This window comes from Amblyomma maculatum, chromosome 10 (genome assembly GCF_055883805.1).
Source record: "Amblyomma maculatum isolate TAMU_Amacu chromosome 10, ASM5588380v1, whole genome shotgun sequence".
NCBI classification, from domain to species: Eukaryota; Metazoa; Arthropoda; class Arachnida; order Ixodida; family Ixodidae; genus Amblyomma; species Amblyomma maculatum.
Window position 1 is genome coordinate 6574889 of NC_139353.1, and position 21384 is coordinate 6596272.

The 21384-nt window shown below is 45.5% G+C and overlaps 1 long non-coding RNA gene across 2 annotated transcripts in view; it reads right to left on the reverse strand.

The window, feature by feature from the left end:
• Positions 1 to 21374, reverse strand: part of LOC146175472 (uncharacterized) — a 55225-nt gene extending 33851 nt beyond the window's left edge. The window contains exon 1 of one of the 2 annotated variants that reach the window (XR_014701407.1): positions 20945 to 21373. This is a non-coding gene — a long non-coding RNA (uncharacterized LOC146175472). Of the gene's footprint in view, positions 1 to 20944 lie in introns of both variants that reach the window. The other variant, XR_014701408.1, reaches the window with a different exon arrangement.
• Positions 21375 to 21384: the final 10 nt, after the last annotated feature.

The following is a 21384-nucleotide window of genomic DNA, read 5'->3' on the forward strand; positions in this document are numbered from 1 at the left end:
TGGTATTTAGTGAAAGCTTCATATAAGCAGGATGATGGGACGTACAAGTGCTAAAACAGTCTCCCTCCCATCACTGGCTCTGAGTCAAGGCGCGATTGCTCCGCGCTCCTAACCCGAGTCGTGTTACGATTGTAGGAAGAAAGAAAAGAAAGTTAAACCTCATGCTGACAGAGGAGAAATGAGACAAAATAGAAAGGAAGTGAGAGAGAGAAATTGCGTGTACACTTTGGAAACTCTAAAGTGTGCTAGCGAAAGGACGTTTCTTGTGCATGGCCACCCCAGTGTAATGGCCACAATGATCGCCGAAGACCCTTTGAACCCCGATGATATAAGCAGCCAGTGGCGTAGCCAGAAATTTTTGTTCGGGGGGGGAGGGGGGGGGGGGGGGAGGGGGGCTCACGTTGCAGCGCGTCCTCCTCCATATAGAATTTGTCGATGGATCAAATATGATTAATTCCAGCCAATAGCCATTGTGTATTAGGTGCTGCAAACGAATTCTTGAATGCCACGCAGTGCGCATGCCAAGACAAATGTAAAATATTAACTTTATTATAAAAGAACATATATGTATGTGACAAACATTGTGGCAGAAATAACTGACATCAATGCTTCCCTGATTCTGTCTGTTGAATAAGTACAGAAAATATTAAACGAAATCTAGAACAGGAGACAAACGGTCACTCCGCCGCCATCGGCGCCGCTTCGATGCCTTTTGGTCGCGGTCGCTCACCGGCGTCCGCAAGATGCGTAGGGCGGCGTAGAGCGGTGTAGGAAAAAAAAAACGAGGTGCAATAAAAAAAACCAAAGCGCTCCTGGGCCAATGTTCAGCTCCTTCTCTTCGGCGCGTAAGAAGAAGCGTGAAAACGAAAAAAAAAAATAACCAGAAACAAAAAGCTCAACCACGGAGAGAGCATAGTGTACGGGGAGAAGGGCGAGGGAGTACCGCTAAGAAGAGCTGCTACAGCACGGTGAGGATTCGCAGAAGGCACGAGAAAAAAGAAAGCCCCAAAAGAGAGACACAGGGATTTTGAGGAAGCGGGGAGTCGAAGGCGAGGGAAATACCGCCTTTGAAACACAGCGGGAATGGAAACCTGTCTTGTTTCGTCGTCCACCCCCACCTCCACGGCCGGCGCGAGTTGACGCGACGAGCCCGCTCGCTATCTAAACGCCCTTGAAACTTAGTGCTCGGAAATGGTTCCTGGCTTTACGTGACTCCGTCTGCATGGGCGTTGCTACGAAATGTAGCCCCCAAGTCCGTAATGTTCGTGCCGAAATGTATTTTCGAACGAACCGGAAAAAGATATTGTAGACAAAACCCAGAATGCTTTCGAGCGCCGGTGGTTGTTTTGGTCGGCGGTGCATGACAGCACGAAAACATTTCGAGGGGGGCGGGGGGGGGGGGGGGGGGGGGCTGTAGCCCCATAAGGATTTGGAAAAAATCGCAATGCGGTTTCTTGCACCCATAATCCTCTGCAGTGGCTCCGTGGTTAGGGCGGTTGGCTGCTGAGCACGATGATAGTTTCAAGCGCGGCAGTGACGGCCGGGTTTCACTAGCAGACTGCGCCTGTGGTTCGCTAGCTCACGTGGTCAAGCTTCTTCTTCCTTGAATATATGTCACATACCCACGAAGGGGGATTGGCCAGGGTTCAGTGTGGACTGCCAAATGGCCTACACAAACTGAATTAGTGCATTAAAGTAACTGTCAACTAAACAAAAACATAAGATTTAAGATCTCATTAACCCACCTCTCGTGATCAAGTTGGCGTGACCACCGAGATGTCGCACAGCCATTGCGTATAAATTTAATTTCCTCAAAAGCAATTTTATGCGAGAGCTTGCACAGCTCATTCGGTCGAAAACACGTCACAGTACTTCAGTTTCAGCCCGAGATCTGCTGTCGGATATATATGTGTTTGGAGCGCAGCAGGAAAATTGCAGTTGTCGGCATGGAGGCCTGTAGTTGATCGATAAGTGCCAACTAACGGATGGCAAATGTGATAAGCGATTGGTGGTTAATAGTGAAGCTATAATTCACTGATTGATAATCCATAAATAAAACTAAAAATGAATAACTAAAGATAAAAAGGAGAAATAAAAATTGAAGGAATATAAATACAATGTGCTGAGCAATTGCGCTGCACATTGGCTGGTTCGTGCCCGCACAAGAGGCAGACGCTTTAATATGACGTCGTGCTAAATTTCGTCTGAAATGCGGATATTACAAAAAGTATTTGTCTGTAATCGTCTCCAGGAGACCGACTGTTCACTGTTGAGCTTCCTTTGATGTCTTGATATAACCTAGCTGCTGCCACCACATTGCTCAAGCGGGCACAGTGTACTCTCGTGAGGAATGTTTATCATCGGTTTGAGACCTCGGGCACGTCAACGTCAAACTCTAGAAGCAATATAGAATCGCTCAGCCCGATTCATATTAAAGAATTACCGAAGGACTTCCAGTGTTGCTAATATCAAAGCATTTCTATACACCTCTCGTCGTTGCCTGTTCATACGAACAAAAGTTTTTAGCAGTTTAACTATGCCTTGAACCAAGTCAAGAGCGTTAGCCATAGGCCGGCGCTGCATTCGCTGCTGCCACTTCGATCTTGTCTCGATTCCGCGTGTGGTTATATCAGAGGAATCATCTACGCTACGAGACCCCAGAGCGTTGTCGCTTATTATGTTACCATGCAACTAAACAAAAAGCGGCCTGTGCCCCTTGGAACCCCTTGTCGGAAGGGGAAGACACCGACCAAAAGAATGAGGATGAAAAGACGTTTTGGCTCCCGCACGGAAGCTTTGTTCATAACGAGGCAAAGCGTTGTAGCGTCGCTTTTTAAACACTGCGCATGAACGATGCGAGGCATCTTGCGTGGATTGGGGGCAGATTCCCGTCATTCTAGATAACCAAGGATTCCAGATAGAGCCGCGACTTCTTCTCCCTTTCTTTAGGAATTATACGTGCCTCTGCCCAAATTTTACTGTCCACCTGAACAATTTTAAACCTGCCATACAGTTCAGCGTCGAGGAGATCAATGGCCGCCTCCCTTTTTTGGATGTGCTCATCTGCCGACAGTCCTCGTATCTAACCTTTAACGTTTACCGTAAACTCACGCACACTGGCTGTTACCTTCATTTCAAGTTTGTACACCCTGATTCCAAAAACGTTCTGTTGTTTCCTCAATCCTCCGCCGAAAAGACGTCTGTTCCGGACAGGAAGACCCGGTACAACGCCAGCTTGGACGTCCAATACTGCAGCCAACCCAAGGTACACAAAAACGAGCTGCAATTACACATGTTCCAGGCATCAGTGAAACGCTGACACGCACTTTACGTTCTTATGACGTACGGATCGCGCATGTGCCAGCTAAGTGACTGCGGAGTCAGCTGGTGCAAGTAAAGAATAAACTAAAGAGAGAAAAATTTCCCGGCGTAATGTACAGAATTCCATTTGCCGACTGCCCGTCTGTGTATATTGGCGAGTCAAGTGACTACAAACGAAGACTGTGTGATCGCCTTTGTGGCGTCAGAAAGCGGCGCGTAGATCAGAATGCACTTGGCGAGCACTCGGTATCTGCCACACACAACATAAACTGGGCAGAGGCACGTATAATCGCAAAAGAAAGGGACAAGAAGTCGCGGCTCTATCCTGAATTACTGATCATCCAGGCGACTGCAGATACGCTTATAATAAAAATCTACGCAAGATGCCTTGGATCGTTCATGCGCCGTGTTTACAAAGCGACGCTACTACGGGGCCAAAACGTCCTTCATCCTCATTCTTTTGGTCGATGTCTTCCACTTTCGCCATGTACCATCCCGACCAGATGGGATTCTGTCAGACCCTTGACTTCAAGGAAACCCCTTCAGACAACGCCTGACGTCGGCCGATTGTCGAGGGTGATTTTCTTGGACCCGCTAGTGGGGTAACGCAGGGTGTGGTAGATAACAGGAAGTTTACCACGCCTTAATCCCATAACCCAGGCGTCATGACAATCGGTCGACTCCTCCATTTAAATGGGTCGGCTCTGAGAGCCAGGAGGATGCCGGTGATTCTCAAAACGCAGATGCATCCGCGGAGAGGAACAGGAACTCCGACCCTGAAGGAGGGAGCGATGATGATCCCAAATAGTTACACCTCTCAGCAGGAAACGCCAAGTTTCGATGAGAACCATCATCCGTTTTTCGGAAGGCTGTGGCTAAAGGTACGTCCGACGGACCCGGTGCGTTTTTCTTCGGGATCCGTCCGACGGATCCGATAAATATTTGGCTGTGGCTAAAGGTACGTCGGACGGACCCGATCGATGGTCTTAAAGGTACGTCCGACGGATCCGGTGCGTTTTTCTTCGGGATACGACGGACGGATCCGGGAAATATTTTTCAGAGGTACGGCGGACGGACCCGATCGGTAGGGTTCTTCCGACGGACCCAACGCATTTTTCTCCTTGGGATCCGTCGGGAAAGCCGGACGGATCCGAGATCCCCAGATGTGGTTGTAGCAACAACCAACGTTTTTAGATCCCTTGGCAACAACATGGTAGCCATATGTAGCCAAATCGAAGTTGGTATGAGGTGTACTTACGTGCGAGGTGCAAGAAGTATGTACTACATACTGCATGCGTGAAATGTAAAATTACAAAGAATAGTACAGTGGCAAGAATAGTGCCTAGAATGGCTGATATACTACGTGATGGCATGATGATAGGTTTACGTGAGTTGGACCGCGGCAGGGTGGCAAGCACGACCATGTAATCGCAGTGTTGACGGCCCGCTCATTTGGTCCTCGTTATCATGTGGATTAACGTCTACGACGGTCGTTATGTAGTTTTGATTCTTCAAAGTTTGCTCACTTTCATCTGTGATGAGATGCGTCACGTAATGCATCGCTTTCTGCTCGCATTGAGGTTTGGTGCTGCAAGTTCCACTGAAAAAGCTAGGTGCCGCCGGCGTGTCTCTCTAGCCCAAGCATCGCGTCATTCGTGTTTGTTGTAGGTGTGGTTTGTGCTTACCGTGAGATGCCGTGATGTACGGATTACGTCCTACTAGAGTGGCTGTGTGAGACTACGAAGAGTGCTGTGATGAGTGCGCCGATGTCCGGACGGACATCAGTGTGTCCGTTTATGATCGGCGATGTTGCACGTGCATGTCAGTGTTTATTAGGTGCAGTGGTAATTTATTTACACGCGCTGTGCAACAATCAGACGAAAATAAGTCATCGACAATTTGTTAGCCTGTACTACAGAGCTCAAAACTCGGAAAATGGGAATGCACGATGCACGATGCAGTTTTCGCATGTTGGAGTGGACCGAAAAATAAGTGCCCAGCCCACACCGCCGGGATGCGTATTACTACAGGTGAAATGGTTCAGGTTTCTGTAAAATAGCTGCCTGGCACAGCACCTTCCTAAATGTTCAGGCTTTGTACTATTGTTGAAGGCCACTTTATCATTAATAAAGGAACGAATATGCTAGTGCTTTTTCAACATATGTTCATTTTTTTTTTTCGTTTTTCCTTAGTTTCCTTTGTTTTTCATGCTAGACAAAAACAAATAGTACACTTTAAACTTGTCAGTCCAAAGCTGAACATGAATATCTGCCATGCATGTGACAGCTTTAATGCTAGAAAGGTTGACGTGTATAGCATGTATGTAGACGCTGCGACATCTTAGTGGCACGTTCGGCTACTTGCCCCAAGGTCGTGATGTTTAATGCCAGTGATGGCAGTCGCACTTTGGTGCAGGTGAAATGCAAATGCTTCTGTTTCCTGCAAGATGTCAATGCAAAGTACAAAGCCCGGGCAGTCAAATTAGTCTTGAGCTCTCCACTACGGTATTTTTCATAGCTACATATGTCACTTTAGGATGTGAAACCCTGCATGCCACAGGTAGGCTGCATTGTTTTTTAGATTTTGTAACCTCTCATCTATGTTTTGCAACATTTGGCTAATTTTAGTTCTCAAACAGTTGTTAAAGATGAAACCGAAGCAGTTCTTGGCATGATTTCCTGCTTGGATTAATTTGCTAATTGCATTTCTTTAAAACTTGCATCAATGCTGGACAGTTCAAATAGCAGGCAGTTGAATTACAGAAATGATGTGGATCGTGCATTTCAGTTCTGACAAATGGAAAGTAACGGTCCCTTCCTTGCATGCATAGGTGCCCTTAGACAAATACATACTCGGGTGTGTGATTGTGACGCATATCAAGGGTCAACAGAAGGCCATGTGGAGCCAGTGTGATATTCTTCATGAAGGCTAAAGTAAAATTGTACAACAGCTGCTGTACCATGCAGAAAAAAATTGACCATTTAGTGTATGATTAACTGACCATGAATAGCATCTTACTCAGAGTATGATGTGATATATATCTGGTTTGGCATCCCAAAATAACTACGGCTATGAGGAACACAATAGTTGAGGGCTCTGGCATAATTTCGACCACCTGGGGTTCTTTTACATGCACTGACACCGCACGGTGCATGACGGCCTATTGTTTCGCCTCTATTGAAATGCCCCTGCTGTGGCTGGAACCAAATCTGCATCTTTCAGTTCAGCAGCCAAACACTACTGAGCCAGCAAAACGGGGCCAAGTATCAAAATGCATGCCATTACATTTCCTTCTAGCCGGTGGTTTTCTTCACAGAACTAATGTATACAAGGAAAAGTAAATAGCAAGAAAACACTAGTTTTATTGCACATTATATTCACATTTCAGCAAACATTCTCTAGGAACAAATTTCTCATAATGTTTGCATGGAAACCATGAACATCTTACAAAAACAAAACAATGCACTTACTCCACTCCAATTATTAATGGGCAAGGTTGCATCTATGCTACTACACTGCACTTATCACAAAACCACAAGCCCCATCTGCTTTGGCCAATCACTTGATGAAACTAACGGAGACAGATGTCGCACACCACAGACTGGTCGTCTCGCAACATATCTCTGCATATGTTGCATTTCAATTTCATGCCTTTCCACTTAGCTTCAACTGTTGCCAGCATTACTAGTCACCCATCATTTCTGAAGTTCCTTTTTACGCTGTTGGGATCAGCATCCTTGTTAACTATGGTCTCTGGAATTTTCGATGCTATCATTTTCACATCTTCCTCATCTGGAAGAACGAAGGAAATGACAAGCTTTGAGCAGAAAAAAAATTAGGGAGACTACAAATCTCCAACTGTAGGGGTATGGTGTGCCAGCGTTAATGGTTCTTGTCTGCAGATCCCACTGTGGATTCCCGTTAATTTACATGCCCTTTGCTACAAACATAATTACTAATTCCTTAATTCATGTCTCTGTTATCTCAGATATACTCATTAGCATACGGTCGTAGGCTGCCCTGTTAGGTGATAGACAACCTGGCATAGACCTCTGTAAGCCTCAACCTTTCTTAATTGGAGCTGAAACGTCCCAGAACATATTTCAAATATAACTTTGTAAGCTTGACTTAACAGCTCCTGCCATGTAGTGTGGCCTCGTGACATTTGGCTCGTGGCACTTTTGGCTTGTGCACAGGAGTCATCTGTTAAATACTGGTTAACATGCATGAAAAATACATTTTCACACAAACTGGTGGCAAATGGTCAAGTGTGTGTGTGTGTGTGTGTGTGTGTGTGTGTGTGTGTGTGCGTGTGCGTGTGCGTGTGCGTGTGCGTGTGTGTGTGTGTGTGTGTGTGTGTGTGTGTGTGTGTGTGTGTGTGTGTGTGTGTGTGTGTGTGTGTGTAAAACCTTTATTCGGAGGAAGCTTGAGGTAGCCTGAAGCAACCTCACTCACGCAAACACTAGGTGGCCTCCTCATTACAGGAGCCCATTGGCGACCGCTGCGGCTCGGGCTCGGTAAACATGCACTGACATTGCTCCGATCTGGAGCAGCCGAGCAGGGCTGCCTCCCAGTCCTCCCGGGTGGGGTTGGGTTTGGGGGTGAGGTTCGGGGTTAACTGACATGCCCACACCATATGGAAGATGTCCGAAGACTTCTCCGCACAGTGCGGGCACTTTCCTGTACAGGCAGGATCAAAGTGTTTTAAAACTGCCGGGCACAGCAGCGTTTTGGTGTAAAGGCGGAGGAGTGTGCGTTCCTCCACCTTTGTAAGGCCCTTACAAGGCTTAGGATAAATTGCATGGCCGAATTGAAATAATTCAATAATTTCTCGAAAGTGGTGCACTGCAGAGTCTGAAATGTATACCTATATGCATGCAAGGATCGCATCATATAACATGATCAAGAGTTCTATCAGTACCTGTAGTTACATAGCATTTCAATGCCCATTAAAGGACCACCTCAGACAATGGTTGTTGTTACCACAAGACCTGTTCTAACAGCGTACTGACACCATTCCACTGAGCGATGACATGTATATGCATACCCTAGATAGCTCATGATTGTGGATCTCATTTATTTCTATGACTTCCATGGAGTTCCTGTCGTCAGAAACCCTACACTTTATGAAATCGGGACAGTTGTCTTGAAAGGTGATGAAAAGAAATAACCAGGTTACCTTGATGCAATGCTAAATTACAGAGGGTGAACATGCTGCATGAAGATACCAAGAAGCTTGTACAAGGAAAAGTGAGAGTGAAATGGCAGGATTTTTGAAACATTGAAATAAACTACAAACTATACTTGTCAAACCTGTCATTAAGGTATGGAAATCATGCAGTAATCAGAAACTCAACATGGAGGCCATTTTAGGTCATCTTCACAAAACACATACCCACACCTCACACACAGCTTCATATGCTTATGAAAGAGGACAAACCAATATGCAAGGAGTGTAGAGATGAACTAACAATAAACCATATCTTACACGTGCGCCAGAGTCAACAAAATAAGAGGAAACATTTTGTACAATTTTGCAACAGATCCCTTTCCATCCCAGCATGATCCTAGGAGAGACGTGCAAATTTCCTGCATTTTTGGTTTCCTAAAATGTTCCTAAACAAGCTACATCCTAAAGAACATTTTAGTAATTACACACAAAATAAATACATTAAACCTTGTTCTTGGTGCATGGCAGCATTAGTCGCTTATGCACCATAAAAATCAACACAATGCTGTAAGGTATACCTTGGTTAGCTATGTTATATGAGACAAGCGATCGGAAAGTGACCTATTCCAATAATTTTACAAACTGAAGGCGATTCTACAGATTTCTAAAGACTGGAGTGCTCAAATGTTTTATCAACGTCCGCCTGCTTAGACAGCCTGTAGTGAAACTGTTGAAGAGAATACATTTTTGTACATTTAACGCGTTTCTGAATGCGTTGCTTTCAATTACGGGACCCACAAAAAGCAGCTGAATGTCAAACGCCGCCTAGGTAGGCTTTCTAGCAAGACAGCAGTGTAGCGTGGAAAATCGCTCCGCCGGTCCATCGCTGGCGCCGCTGACTTGACAGGCGAACTGTTCAAACTTATAGCTACTGACCACACCTGAAACACTGAATTGCGCATGATCAAGGCAGAATTTCTCTAACACTGAGCACTGGTAGCTATCGATTTCGCGCCCAATATTGTGAAAATCTGTCCTCTCTTCGATCATTGATACGTCGATCCACGGTTGAACATTTATGCGCCTCGGTGTAGGCCAGCCGTTGGAACATGGATGCGTGGTTGTAGCAACGATCACTTGCATGGCACACTCTGCAAAATTCCAAGATTCAGCTTCTGCAACGAAATGTGCAGCGCACATTTTCTACCGCGTACCTAAGTCCGGCGATGCATGCATATCGATCCCGATCGTTTCAAAGCTGCGCGGCCGTTCAGTCGGGTCACGCTAACCTCGAGCATGCGGGGGTTTAAACTACATGTACGCAAAATTCAACGACAAGAAAAAGATGCAGGCTAAGCACTTTAGTCTAGTCTTCCCCTAAATACCAAATAACATTGCTGCTCACAGAGAATTCGGATCATCGCGCTTCCGGCTTTCTGGTTGTGCACTCTTGCGGTGCGGTGCAGTAGGTCTTCGCCTCGACGAGTCGATGTGCAGCTCGCCGCAGTAGCGCAGGCCTCTAGTAGATTCGGCATGTCTTGTGCCATGGCTCTGAGGTAGAATTTAAACGAAGAATTTAGCTAGAAACGTCCGGTTTCCTCGGTCTGCATGTGAGGAACGAGCATAATGCCATTTCACATACATACTTTGGACTGCCGAATGTTCTGCACGGCGAGGTGTGTGTGTTGTACCGGCGATAGATCTTCGGAGGTCGATGCAGGACCTAAGACAGCGTAAATGCTAGGAGTAGCTCGCTTACATTACGGGCAGATCGAGGTAATAGTTTAGTGCGAAGCGAAAGCTGCTCGTGAATGTGCGTATCTCGATGCCAGCTGGTGGAGCTGGTGCAGCACGTAGCATCGCCTGCAGCTATGTGCGTGACAGCGATGCTTGCCGTACACAACCCTAAGTGAAGACCGTGATCTATGTTAGAACGGATGCACTCTTCGTAGCAATTCATCGAGAGTCGCGGCTAGCTGATATCATAGAGGATAAGATTCATTCACGCGTAGCAAGCGGAATGTGGCCGCGTTCGACGTGCATATAGCCATGAGCCTGTATATCGACGTCCGCCGTATCTTTACGAGAATCGAATGGATACGTCGGACGTACCTTTAGACACTTCGTTTTCGGAATACTCGTTCTAGTGATGTGGACGCAGGTGCCCTATGAAAAGATTAGTTTTACAAGCCCTTTCTTCCAAAAGATGATCACCTTCGGGAAGCTTCTACCTGAACGATGATCAGTAATATTCACTTTGTGCACGTGAAATGAAGCGAATGGGCAGACCACGTGTTTAAAAGTCATGATGAGGCCAAATTTTCGATTCACAAAGTCGCCTCAAAAAAGCCTTTTCGATGGATGTGGTACAGTGCCTTCAGGAGGAAAGTATACAACTCATATGAATACTCGTTTTTTGAAGAGAAAGGAAAAGTATTTACCAGGTCTGCAGGTAAATCTTGTGTTTATCGCAAGTATCAACGAATACTTGCACAAAACCAAAAGAGGGGGAAAAAGAAAGGGGGAGTTACTTGTAGCGAAAAGAAAAAGCACGCTCTCTCAAGGACAAGGAAAACGTTGGTGAATGCACGCGCGCATGTGGCACATATGAAGATGATGAATGAGGCACTTAATCAGCAATCTTTTGAATGTAGCATTAAGTCACCATTTAGGAAGCGGCAGCTGGCGCTTAAGAGCTGTTTCCTCGCTACATGTCGAAAATCCCAGAAGGGCGTGACTTATGACGATGAGTGGATCATGGAGTGCATTGTGATGAGAAAGCTTAGTTCTAAGCTCCGTGAGCACCTCAGCAGAGGGAGAATATCATGGTTCTGCCAGGCCTCACTTTCGTCCAAAAGTATACTTGCAGCGCTTCATAGGTGGTTTAGGCCTGGGCCCGAATATATCTTACGCTTTGAGTGAGTACAAAGGACGTCAACGTTTTCAGCCGCCACGGAGGCCTTCTTTTGAACAAAATAAAGCTTAGAGGGCCAGAATTAGCTTTTTAAAAATTCTGAATATGAAAATAGCAGGTGAGTCAAAATTTTTGCATAAAAGCACGCAATCTGCCTGATACATTGTCCTCACGAAGAGCGGGCTGTTGCGATTGCAATCATTCCTCACGAAAGAAGAGCTGAAACTATCAAAAATCATAAAATAGCACTTGAGCTATTTCTCTCTGTAAGCTCTCTTCTCCGCTGGCCTTATGGTGCTGGTGTTCTCTCTCATCGGAAACTACCTATTGTGCTAAATTTATTCTAGCCACTTTCTCTGCTGTCGTCCGATTCAGGCAACCTTGAACGTTTTGTAGACATTGGCGACTACACATGTGCAGACCAGATAGGAGTTCTGCTTGATGACGTAATTATTGTATTGTTTCAGCCGTATACAGTGAGAAGGTGTGAACTTGATAAGGTCGCGCGCAGCTGGGAGCTACCAGCAGATGTCTTAGATGATACGCTGTATACTGCATAGCCTTTCGTGGGGAACTGGACACAGATCCTTGGCGTATTCCCGTCAAGGAGTAAGGTCAAGGAATCAACATTAGCTAGAATAATTGTGGACTGTTCTCGCTGAGCTAGCTGAACTGCACGCGGACTCGATCACTTGATGCGAGGCAGTCTGGAACCATGGAATGTGGCGGCAGTTGGGATTGCAGGATAAGAGTTTCGCTTTGATGTATATAAATATATTTCTCCTAGACATGCTGTGTGCTAGTTTTCATAGAAGACTTGATCATTTACAGGTACGGCGAGTTCCATCGGAGACCGTACCAAGCACGCAGCCGACGGAGAGAGGCAAATGCTTTATTTCTTATTTTAAACTTTCCGCTCAAGAACCTTAGGAATAGATCCTCGTGGCCCATAGTAGCATAACTGAGGCGGCGTTTCAGATGGACCGTGACGATGTCATGCTCAAATTTACGGCTATGACAAATATTCGCATCAAACCACACTGTTTCGAAAAAATGAAGGTCAATATCGAATTCAAAGTTTCAGTGACGGAGTCACGTCAAAACGCACTTCGTTCACAGGAAGCACATTGAATATTCATATAAGATAGCGCAAATCTTCCATCCAGGGGACTACCACCCCTGAAAGGCGGTGGTCCCGGGTTCGACCCCCGGACCAGGAAGAATGTTTCTGTAACTACGAAGTTTCTAAGAAAGCTGTATAGCTTTCCTTTGTATGGCTGCACTTGGGTGGATGTCAATGAGTAATCACTCTCTTATTACCTCCTCTTGAACGTAAACGTTATGCAGAAAGCTTGCTCTGGTTTGGCTTGTGGGGTTTAACGCCCAGAAGCGACACAGCTCGCTATGAGAGAGGCCGTATTGAAAGGATCCAGAAATTTCGACCGCATGGGGTTCTTTAACGAGCACTGACATCGTGCAGTACAAGGGCACTTCTCTTTTCGCCACCATCGAAAAGCCGGAATTCGATCCCGCATCCTTGGGCAGGAAGCTTGGCGGATTTCGCAAAGCACCTGCAAACATTGACGTTGTCAAAGATAAGTGACTGCACAAAGCACGAAAGAGATATATTAGCACAAGTTCTGAACATGTATGTTATTTATTTTTATTTTTTACAGTACAAAAAACCAAAGGAATGTTCAGGTCAGTCGTTCAGTCGTGTCCGACTCTTCGTGACCCTATGGACCATGTCACGCCACGCTTTCCGGTCTCTCACTATCTTCCTAACATCACATAACTTCATCTGCAGTGCCTCGAGGATGCCATCTAACCATCGCGTTCGCTGCCTACCCCTTATCCGGCGACCCTCAACCTTTCCCAACATCAAATCTTTCTCCAGAGACTCCTCTCTTCTCATCAGATGACCAAAGTAGCTGAGCTTTAACTTTAGAATTTGACCCTCCAATGAGCAGTCAGGGTTTATGGTCGACAATATCGACTGATTTGATCTTCTGGCAGTCCCAGGAACTTTCAAGAGTCTTCGCCAGCACCACAATTCAAACGCGTCAATTCTTCGGCGGTCAGCCTTTTTCACAGTCCAACTCTCGCATCCATACATCACAACTGGAAAGACCATAGCACGAGTTATACGGATCTTGGTTGGCAGTGTAATGTCTGTGCTCTTTACTAGGCGGTCAAGGCTAGCCATGGCTCTCTTTCCCAGAAGCAGGTGTCTCCTAATTTCATGGCTGCAGTCTCCTTCAGAGGTAATCTTGGCGCCCAAATTTGAACTTGCTTCTAGGGTTGTTTTAACATAATGTCCAGCCAACTCGCCCAACAAGCCACTTTGCTAACCTTATCCAAGGCTTTTTAGTACTTCCCAGCAGTTTCCACACTATCGGATGACTGCAAAGATAAGAGGACAAACTATAAAACTGCGTGCACCTGGGGCACAGACCGATAAAAAATTCATCTTTCGCCTATGAGCGTAAGCGTATATCAGTGCTTTTGGCGAAAATGTTGCTGAGATACTGAGCTCACTGATATGAATCCAAGAGTAAATCTATTCAGGCTCGCACTAAAAAAGTACCTATTTTTTCGTGCTATAGGACTTCCGAATGCTAACAAAACATTGCGCTAAAATTAAAACTGAAATAAGCGAGGCAAAAGTCGGCTCAGAATAAATGAACACTCACAAAACTAATACTCATTCAAACAGAACGCATTCAAAATCGGCAAGTTGTTGCACATTTCACGCAGGCACATATCAGGATGTTTTTTTTTTCTCCGCTGAAAAAGGCACCGCTTGCTAGTACAGCACAAACCTTGGGCCAAATGTGGTTCCATTGTTGGCAATGCTCGGTCTTATATAGGGCCGAGCACTGCCAACAACGGGCCGACATTCGAGCTAAGGTTTGTGCCGCTGGAGTAGTATTTTGGCCGGTGTGGGTTGCACATGCTAAAATAAGTGGTTCTCAAGCAGACAAAGGCATGGAATGCTTTTATTTGGCCTAATAACTGGGAAATGTAATCGTGGTGCCTCGTTAATATATGTGCAGCCGAAACACCTTTGCCAGCGTGCTGGTTATCCTTGGGGCAAAAGATGTGAATTAACTACGAAATATCTTGACGATGAACACCAACATAGAGTATGAAGACGGTCCAAATTAAGCACGAGTTGCAAGTGATTATGATGATGATGGTGCTGGCTGGTGATGATGACTGAATATTGGTGCAAGACAGCTTTGGTAAAAGCGTGCAATGGCAATACGATACGGTGTTTTTCAGCTTTGGGATGAGGTCGAAATCTCATTGTCCAAACATTTCATTAAAAAAAAACAAACAAAAAAAAAACTGTGCACCAGGCCACGAACAAGTTGCACCCATTGTGTCATCGGTGGATAGCTGGTAGCACTGCGGTTTTAAAGCCGCATTTTCTGCATGACGTTAGGAGGACGCTGAGATAATGCGTATTGCTGATCATGCAGGATTATATATCTTCTAATGCGTACACCACGAATTTTTCATCGTGTCTTCAGAAATGTACCTGTAGCATCAGTTGCTCCCTATGCGGGTGCGGTACGCTGCATATTCGAGCCCTGCTACTGTCCAGGGTATGACTTTTCAAGAAAAGTAGCCCAATGCTTCGATCAGGTACCGGAGATAGTCTGTGCAAAATGCTACAGCGATATGCGCGCCGCAAAGCAGCAAAAATAAAAATCAAAGCCCTCTCATCCTCCCCTTCGGGAAACCAGCTTCCCCGTTCTCTACGAGCCGCTAGGCTGACGTCGGAGTAGCGATGCCATCCATTGGTCCGTCTCGCTGACTGACGGGTGAAGGATGGGCGTACACGACCAATTGTGTCCACCGCTCGCTGCGCGCTTTTCCTTCGCCACGGTAAGTCTGAATGAAATGAATGCAGCGGCGCGTGCTCCCTCGACCGTTTCGTTTCCGCGCACGCAGAGTCCACGCCCCACCAAACGCGGAGGAGGAAGGGGAATTTGGCTTGCGGAGGCTAGACGACCGGGTAGGAGAATGAAAAACCTTTTGCGAGGGAACGGGAGGAGAGAAACACGACAGAATCGGGTGATTGCGGTGGCTGTAACTGCGTTATTAGTTACTCTTTTCAAAAACATTTTTTTCGGCCTTGCTTTCTGGGGGCGAAGCCTCACAGTCACGGTGGAAGGGTGGACAGTGGCCATTTAATGGTTTAGGCGGTTTGGTGTACGCACAAATGGTGAATGTTTTTCTCCTACATTCTTCAGTAACGAATTTGCAGTTTATCGTCTTTACAGAAGTTGTACGCTATTTGCAATACAAAAATATGGAAGAAGCAGTCACCCTCCGAAAAATCCAAACCAGTGGTAACGTCCATGACACCTTACAAAACAGGATATCGCCCATCACCTGAGTGCTGAACATCCTGCAACATGTGGTGTGGGAATGTAAAGAACGGCACGGAATCATCACCACCAAAGACATAACAGAAGAGCAACGGGAGACGCAGCTGTCAACTCCCAACCTGGGGGATCAGTGTATCCCGATCGATAGAACTCGGGTGATGGCTCGGGTCTACGGCTTCCTGGACTAATGAGGCTGCCCGCCTACGGCGAATGTTTCTTGCCTGCTCCTAATAAAATACCTCTCTATTCTATCCTCCGTGATCTGGAACTCTGCAAATGTTTCTTCTGGGTCGTGGTTAATCGAACAGAAAAAATAACAACTCGTTTGTTGGTTTATGATATTCAAGACCATCTCTTGTCTTGGTCTCGGCGCATCAGGTAAAATCTTCATGCAGTCTCTCTGATAGCCCAGGCGTTGAGCGCTATCAAATCGCGCACATTGGTGACCTCGGTATTGTAAGTTACTGGTGGAAAGCCTTCAGCCCGACGCGTGGCACACCGCTTACTTTTTTGGCAAGATGTAGAATAGTAAAATTTGTAGTTATCGGCGTCGCCTGGGGCAGGTGTAAGCAGGAATGAATTACAACAAAAGAGTGACACATTTCAGCTCATAGATGGCGGTAGGCGTTCTGTATCACTGACAGGTCATTAATGATTACGCCGCTGCCTCTCGCCTGCTTCTGTCCTTCGAGCTGGGCAGAGCACATGATATGTCTTCGCTTCCTTTCGCGGCCTGAGACTCTGCCACCAGCAGCCTTTGGTGCTTTGCGATCTGCTTCATTAAATCGCTAACAACATTTTGTAAACATTTATATTTTCAATCGGCGTGTATCTATGCACAAGGTTTTGAAGCTAAACATCAGCGCACAAAAGAAAAAAAAAAACAGTTGTTGATTATAAAGTAAATGCATTTTATTCGCCGCCAAAAAACGTGCGCAGGAAAGAACGAGAAGGTAGACCTTCCTTTTCGAAGACACGTTCAAGCGACGTCAGTTGCCTGGTCAGCGCGCTTGTCAGGCATGCACATGTGGACGTCAAAGCGATCGAGTGTCGAGTGCGTCGGCACGCAGATAATTGCCAGGTCCAGCTAGCGCGCATCAGGGCTGGAAAGGCGCCAGAAGAACGCGACCGCGGAGTCGGCAGACATGAGGGGCTTTAGGCAGACACATATACAGCTGCGATAGCAGGCGGCTGTCTGGTGCAGTCGTCGTTGTCGGTGGCCCGGGCGCCTTGTAAACAAGGGCGATCCCATGACGTCATTTAGAGACAACCATATGGGCGGAAGATTCCGAGCATGCCGGGCAGCGCTTTTGAAAGCTGACGTAAGTATGCTGCATTTTTTTTTGAAACACAAATGCAGCTTTGCGGAACACAATTTAAATTAGAGCAACTGTGGCATACTGTAAGACATACTATTATGAACGTAATGATGGGAATGACGTAGGATCTCCATGCGCGGCAAACATTTGCTCTTGTGTTTCTCCTGTGACCACAGTGATGGGTAATTAAGACTGGCATAGAAAACAACCAGCTGCGGTTTTCAAAAAAAAAAAAAAAAAATACATGTATTGTGAGAATGTTGTGTTATATTGTAAAATAATTTTATGGAATTACTGATAGAAATGGCCTCAGCTTGTAATGCATAGCAGCTTATGAAGTTTGCCCTGCACTTCGAAAGGTAACTACTGCCGCTGAAAATCAACGTGATGCGTTTTAGAAAATGAATAGCAAGGAAACTGCAAGCGTGCCATGGGAGGATATGGGAATATGGAGGACAAAAATCTGGGCGAGTTGGTTTTCGTACAAATGAGACATGGTTTAACAGCGCTAACAACACGGACAAGCAAGGTAGAAGTGAGATGGTGTGGCGCTGCTGTCTCACTTCTATACCCTGTCCGTGTTGTTCGCGCTGTCAAACCATGACTCATTCAATTTGTGAATGTATTTATAGTCGTGATCAAGTTATGAAATATGCGAGAAAATAACGTTCGAAAACTGTTTTTCAGAATTTTTCAGAAGTTGGTGCGTATGCTGTTTCATAAGTGGTTTCCCCTTCCGTCCATAGTGCTTATTTGCTGTGCTCTATCCTGAACATGTGATATTGTAGTGCGGCCTGGTTGAGAAAAAAAATACACGTGTTAAAATTTCCATAAAAAAAAAACAACATAACACGCGCAGGTCTCACTACCGCTGTTCCAAAGAGATGGCTTGTTTTATAAGGTTTAACATCCCAAAAGAACAGATGCTATGAGAGACGCCGTAGGGAAGGGCTTAAAAATTTCGACCCCCTGGGGTTCTTTAACGTGCACTGACGTGCCTTGCTTTTCGCCTCCAACTAAAAGCGGCAGCCGCGGCCGAGATTCGATCTCGCAACATTGGTTCATCTGTCGAGCGCCATAATCACTGAGCCACGGCGGCGCGCGGCTAATCCAAAGAGGATAACAGTGAATATCAGGAAAGGAAAGAGGCGCAGTAGTCAGGCGTAATCCCTAAATATGACCGCGAAGGTGAGAGTATATTGTCAAGTGCCTAAAGCGGTGCGTTTTTAGAACTGGATAATTTATTCCGAAACCTAAAGAAATACGCACTGTGCTATATCGGCGTATAGCACTGGGGAGTTTTCAAATCGCGGCGATGGAGAAATACTGTGCCCTAGTGGATAAACATTTATCAAAAACAATAAAGAAATTAAAAGCACTACAGTGTGACGTGACGGCTTCCATGTCGCTCAAAACATCGCAACGCCTAGTAACTGAGCGGGACGTTTTACGACTTGGGTGTCCAGGTGACCGCGACAGTGTGCTGATATGATATCGCTGAGTTTGGTCATCGTACCGAAGTGTGATGATAAAAAGAAACCTCAGCCGGAAATAGTTCCATAAGGCCTGAGCTTTAAACTCAAGGCAAGTTGGTTTCAAAACGTCGTGAGCAGGAAAGTTGGTCATACAACTCGTCGCCATAGCGTATTTGCGTATCTACTCAGGTCGCACCAGGACAGAATTTGTCAGTGAATTTGAAACTAAAGTTGCCCTTTTCCGGAAGAACTGCGGAGGGAGTGAAACGAAAAGCGTCGTGCAACGAAACGCCAACAGAGTAACCGACATCATCATCATCATCATCATCATCAGCCGGATTGTACCCATTGCAGGGCGAAGGCCTCTCCCATATTCCTCCAATTACCTGGTCCTGCTAGCTACAGCCACCTGACCCCTGCGAACTTCTTAACCTCGATCATCCGCCCACCTAACTTTCTGCCGCTTCCTGCTGCGCTTTCCTTCCGTTGGAATGCAATTTGTTACCCTAAGCGGCCATCGGTTATCTTCTCTTCGCACTACATGTCCTGCTCATGCCCATATAGCCTATATTTCCGGCGTTATTACGCTGTCGCTACTCATTGGTAGCATATATGTTTCCTGCAGTCACTTCGAAGCAGTCTTGCATATGTGCACGGTACCAATATAAGTTTAGACATATTCTAGATCCCAAATATGCTTCCTAAGAAAGCGCTGGTTTCTTCCTCGGGGCAATAAAATGAGTGTACAGGATGGTGCGGAACAGACCCGAGCAAAACACTCAGCAGAACAGAACACGGCAGAGCAGAGCGGAAGGTAACAGTGCAAGCGGGAACTGAGCAGTACAGATACGTAGCACAGCTTATAATACAACAGAGTATCGTAGAACTCTACTACGGTATAGAAACCAACACAGCCGAATAAAGCAGGGTAATTAGGCCTCCGTGAAAAAGCAAGCACGGTATATTTTAAGCCGTACACACGCAAACTGAGATTAGTTTGTCCTGTATCGATAGATTACGACCCTGCAATGACAAGAGGCTGCTTTAACTGAACACAGAGCTTTTATTTTGCAAGTTAAAAACAAAATAAAGAAAGTAAAATTCAGGTGTCACCTCCTGAGGTCGTTCGTTACAGAAAGCAAACTGCAACCGGTCGAGGGAATTTTCTTAGCTGACCCCTGAAGTTAGGCTATGCCACCATTCACTTTCAAACGGCGATCAGGGATACACACTTTGGATGTCTTCACCAAACAATTTTGAATCTGGAGGCGGGATAAATTTTAAATCCAATTTTCTTTTTTCTCTCAATAAAAGCGTCTTTGGCGGCAGAACTAGATCAACGCACCCAGCAACAAAGAAGTCATGAAATCGATTATTTCGCAAGAAAAAAAAAAAAAAAAAAAAAAAAAGAGGCAGTTTTCTTTAGTGTGATGCTTTTAAAGCATCTCTCATTTCGCGGGCTTGAAAAAAGTAATCTCAGGATAATCGACATCAACGCTTAAGAAACGTACGCTGCTTATTGTTGATCAATGTGGCTTAATTAGAGGAGAAGCATTAAAGAAATTAAGAGCTCCATTACTGGAGGTTAACCAATATACAGATATGCTACAGATATGCTACAGATATGCTAATCGATGCTAACTGTATGGATACCTCCACATCTGGAAAGCGGCTGTCTATATCTTCCATACTTTTTTTTTCTTTATTTATTAAACATTCGCATAAAACAAAACAAAACTGGTCGTATTCAGGGAGCTCTTTCTTTTCAACATTTACAGATCTTTTAACTAAAGTGAGATAGTTCAGTAAATCAATGTAAGTACGTAGACTGCACAGCAAGGAGGACGTTAAACCCCAGGCAGCTCAATAATTAGGCCGCCAATGATTGAAACATAATTAATAACTAAACTTTTTATTTTTGTATTGAGGGACAAGATCTTGTTATGAAATTGAAAACACTCATCATCGAAAGTGCAGCAAGATTTAAATTTTTTAAATCGGCCATTAGGCTCGAAATATGGAACGGAAAAATATTTTGAAAGCAAAGCCGAAATGACTAACTACTACATAAATTAAACGCTAAGAGCCCGTTTTTGCTACAATAAAATGCGAGCAACGCCATTTTATATATGTGCAATGTGGGAAACTTAAATAAACACGTTTTCAAACACGCATTTGTCACGTTTGCTTTTTCGAACCACATTCTCGACTGAAGGATTTTAAAATCTTATCACCTTCAGCTTTCGCAGCCTTCTGTGTATCTAAATTCTTAGAAATCTTTATTAATCATATTTAGCTTGTAATTGTCTAGATACTGATTGAACAGTATTTTGTACAGTACTTGCCATGTAATGGTTCTCGCTGCGCTTTTTCCGTAACCTCCCTGGTCATGAGAAGTTTCTTCGCACTTCTTCAGGTCAGGTATTCGAGAAGTGCTTCTAGGAACTCCGTTGTCGGGCTTAGAAGTTAACCGCTTGGGCTATGAACTTTTGAGAAAGAGCGTACGCACTGTCCGCCATGCGGTATAATCCACCTCAGAGACCGCACCGGCGTATCTCTTACATGCTACGAGATAAAATTCTGCAAGCATTAAAACAAAATAACCCTGATTATAAAAGCTAAAGCTACCTACATGGTCGCTCAGCGCTAAACGCCCGCGCTGGGACGGTTTCTCTCTGATTCGGCAGAGCACAGTAAAGCTTTGCGTACGTCTGGGACGGAGCTGGGCGAGGGGTCAAGCAAAGACGTCAGCCTTATCAGCAGGAAGGACCGCGCCAGGATAAGA